The sequence below is a fragment of the Micromys minutus genome (genome assembly GCF_963924665.1).
Source record: "Micromys minutus genome assembly, chromosome: 14".
Taxonomy (NCBI): Eukaryota; Metazoa; Chordata; class Mammalia; order Rodentia; family Muridae; genus Micromys; species Micromys minutus.
In genome coordinates, this window is record NC_137983.1 from 24,816,907 (window position 1) to 24,821,540 (window position 4,634).

Below are 4,634 nucleotides of genomic sequence, written 5' to 3' on the forward strand. Positions count from 1 at the left end.
ATTTTCTCGTGTGGTGGTAGGGAATCAAATCCAGGTCTTCACATCTGCCAGAGAGGTCGCAGTCTTCAGCTCTTATATATGGTCTCAATATAACATTATTTTGAATTCAACTTTCCTTTCTTTTAGTCAAGCATCTAGCAATGGGCTGTAGGCCCTGGAAACTGAACAATGAACTAAACATGAATCTGAATTTTGAGAGGCACATATTTATACTAGGATGCCTTTTCCTGAGGGTGATTTTTTACACCCCCATCCAAGACATTGGGGTACGTTTCAGGGAAGGGCTATGTTCTTCAGACTCTACCATACCGACAGCTCAGGGCTGGGCTCTGGGCGGCTTGTCAGTGATTATGTAGGAGCATTTGGATCTGAGATTTGTTGTACAGGGAAGCCAATGCTTTCCTTTCTCCTCCTTCAACAATAGGCTGCTCCTAAGGAATACCTTCCTTGAGAATCGCCACCATGCCTATTGTTCGTGGCTCCACCTCCCTCTGGCTCCGTGGCTGCATTTGCATGGACTTGCTGGTCTGGCTGGACAAACCAACACATTCAAGGTCCTGGGCAGCCAGCCAACGCTCCCAAGCCCTTCCCCGCATTGTGTCTGACTTCCTCTTTGGTAAAAGCCCATGTGATTTTCATGCTTTGGAAGAATTGGGCCCTTGTGAAATCTCTCCTGGGGAATTAGGCACACTGAATTCCATGCTTTGTCTGCCCTCTGTCCTGGCAGGAGCCTCTATTGTTCCCCCATTCCCACGTCCTCTCACTCCTTAAGACATGAGATGGTTCAGCTCCAGTTCATTGGGTAGTCTGCTCTGAAATGTCGCTGAGTTTTTCCACCGTTTGTTCTGAATTAACTAGTAACAGTCAACGGGATCTGTAGAAGGCTGGGGACATAAACTGGGGCTTTGTGACTTGAGCAGGGTCCTCTTCTGTCTACCAGGTCCTGTGGCTGAAATGGTTGCCATGTTAATACCAGCTCTCTTGCTGACAGTTGTGAAGAAGGTGTGTGTGTGTGTGTGTGTGTGTGTGTGTGTGTGTGTGTGTGTGTGTGTGTCTATGACACAGAGGAGAGGGTGAGGGTGGTAGTGGGGGGAAAAGAGAAAGAGAGAAAGGGAGGGAGAGAAGGAGGGAGGGAGGGAGGGAGAGAGAGGGGGGAAGAGAGATATAACAAAAATAAACTAAGGGAAAGAAAGGGAGAAAAATTAGAGAGAAATTTATTTTAGCCTATTTTCCCACTCAAGGAGATTTCCAAGGGGGCATTTCTGTGTTTGTCTTTACTGAATTATCCTCAGGTTGGATTTCACTTTGGAAGAGAGTACATCAGTTTCTGCCATCGGCAGTTTGGAAAATGCTTCTTATTCGTAGCTGTGTTGCTGAACATCAGTTCTGGTTCTGTTATGGTAGAGTGGGTTAGGAGGCCTACCAGGAAACGTGTGGTAGAGTGCTAAGCAGTTACCATGGTCACTGTTTTTAATCCTTAAAGCAATCCTTCCAAGATGGTATTATAATCCTAGGGTGCAGGGCCCATGGGAAGCTCAGGGAATCCTGGCCAGTTGGAGTTCCTCATGACTCTGCTGCTGCCTGCCATAACCATTTTCTTAGACTTCTTCGTGCTTGGTCTTGAGAGGGCACCAATGCCAGGGATCATCCTAGATTCCTCTAACCCTTACTACCTGTTGGTGCAAGTGTTTGAATTCGTGAAAGGCTATCAGAGTTAGCCTATTGAAGTTTGACTCTCCTCATGTGTCTTAGTTAGGGTTTTACTGATGTGAAGAGACACCATGACCAAGGCAAGTCTTATAAGGGAAAACATTTAATTGGGGCTGGCTTACAGTTTCAGATGTTTGTTTATTATCATCACTGTGGGAAACATGGCAGCATCCAGGCATATATGGTTCTGGAGAAGTTGTGCATCTTGTACATCTATAGGTATCAGAAGGAATACTTCATACCATGTTGGATGTAGCTTGAGCATAGGAGACCTCAAAGCCCACCCTCACAGTGACACGCTTCCTCCAACAAGTTCACACCTACTCCGCCAAGACCTCCTAATAGTGCCAGTCCCTATGTAGCCAAGCATTCAGACACATGGGTCTATGAGGGACAAAACTATTCAAACCACTACACCAGGGAGGAAAGTAGAGTCATGGATCTCAGTGAAGCCTTTGCTTTCTGTGGGCAGGGGCCTGAAAATTCCTGCCAGAGTAGGTTTCAGACAATTAGAGAGAGAGAGAGAGAGAGAGAGAGAGAGAGAGAGAGAGAGAGAGAGAGAGAGAGAGAGAGAGAGAGAGAGAAAGAGAGAGCGCAGAAAAACCAGGGTGCGTAGTTACAACAGAAACCCATCTGAATCTACTCCTCAGTAACAGAGACCATGTGTTCTGAAGCATTTCTATTTGGAGTCCATTCATCATCGAAGTAGAAACATTTCAGATGAGATCAGAATGGACAGCACACCCGGGGAATTCTACAGAGAGCCATGGCTGTAGACGGCTGCATGCCTGGCCTTGGTGAGTCACCAAGCGAAGCACACATGCTAGCATTTCATCTGTCACAGCCTTTGGCCTGCTTGCTCCCTGAGCATTCCCACCTGTGTCACCACCAGACTCACATTAGTCTCTGAACAAATCAACCATGTGTGTTCTGCACTAGATCTGTCAGTTAAGTCAAGAGAGAACTTAGTTTCATACTGAGTGGTGTCTGGTTCTATTTTCGAAAAAGTCCCTTAACCGGAGATGAAAAATAGGTATAATATCTCATGATTACACGATACACATGTAAATTCCATGGGAAATGTATTTTCATCCCAGAGCAAATGCCATACTTCTCATCAGACTCAGGCACATTAGGAAGGAAGGAAGGTAGAGCTTCTGCTATCATTGCTCTAGTTTTTTGGTGGCTTGGGCCAGAAAATGCATTTTAGGTTTATGGCCTGGTCATAGTTGGTAGGACTAACTTCTCTTTGTGTGCTTATTACTGAGTTTTAGACACATGTTAGATATTCATGGTATAAACTACAGTCAAAGCCAGTGAAGGCTCTGGGGCTTAGGTCTCCTGGTAAGAGCATCTTTGGATTCACCAGTACCAGGATCCTTTAGATTGCTTTCTCTGACATTTATCTCCAGGTGTTTCTTTGATACTTGTGCATTTGCCCCATGAATGACATCTGTTCCCACATTCATACCATGGTATGAACTCTCACGGGCAGTTTCTTCAGGATCTATGGCCTTGACAATAAAGCTTGATTCTCCAATCAAGTTCTCCTGTCCTCTCCTCTCCTCTCCTCTCCTCTCTTTTCACCACGCTCTTTCCCTCTTCTCTCTTTTTCTCTCCTCTGTTCTCCTCTTTCTTTCCTCCTCTCCCCTCCCCTCCCCTCATCTCCTCTCCTCTCTTTCCCTTTCTCTCCTTTCTTCCCTCCCTTTCCCCTCCTCTGCCTCTCTCCTCCTCTCTCTTTCCCTCTCTTTCTTTTCATTCCCATACCATCTTCCTCCCTTCTCTTCTCTTCTCCCTTCTTTCCTTTCTTCCCTTCATTCCCCTTCTTTCTTCCCCATTTTTCTTCCCTTTAGCTGGATTTGAAGTTTATATATTGAAATGTCTACTTGATTTTTAATATCAGAAAAACTCAGACTGAAGCCCTTCTAGAATTCAGATCTCACTCCTTCCCTTCCCTTTCCTCTGTTCTGATGAACAATATTACTATAATTTGACAAGGCTCAGACCTTAGTGTGGTTTTGTACTTTATACCTCCCTCACTTTGAACTCGAGAAAGGTAACCAAGCACACCTTGAGCATACTAAGCTCACCTTAAACAGGTGATGGGTCACCAAGTCCCAGGGATCCCTTTGATAAAGACATGGCCAGCTCTATGTCCAAACCTTTCTCTTTCTTGTCAGGCATTCACAGTTTCTTTACATCTCTTTTCCTGATTTTGGCTTTTAGTCTGAACATAGCTGTCACTATAATATTTCATAATGTGTAACTACTCACTTGTTTAAAATTTCTCAGGGACAGGTGACATGGGTGTAGCTCTTAAGACCAACAGAAAAACCCTTAGCTAAGCTCACAAGAACTTCCAGTTCTGTCTCGGGCTTGTTACCCATATTATACTCCCACTACTCCCTGAGTAAACTCCAACCATCTAAAATACCTTGTGCTTAGCATACATAGTGTTTCATGCTTATATTTGCAGTATGGGGGTGGAGTGGGGGTCACCATGAATTTGAAGTCAGCTGGGGCTCTAAAGTAAGTTCTTGAATGAGACCCTTATTCAAAACAAGACACATCTGGTGCTTAATAGGACTTAGTATTTACATTCTTGAGCCACAGTCTTCTTTGGTCTGGAATTCATTTGTTCGTTCATGTATTGAGTAATTGATAATGAATGATGAATGTTGTGGAATGTTTATTCTTCTCCAGACACTCTCTAGTGATGGGGGAATATAACCATGAACATGAACATGATGAAGCTCTGGTTTTCATGAAGCCTATCTTGTAGTAGACAAAGACAGTCCATAAGTACACAATGAAGTTTACATCTGCAGCTTGTAAAGGCGAAACCCTCGAGTGTTGAGATTGCAGGTATATGTGTGTGTGTGTGTGTGTGTGTGTGTGTATGTGTGTGTGTGCATACACACATA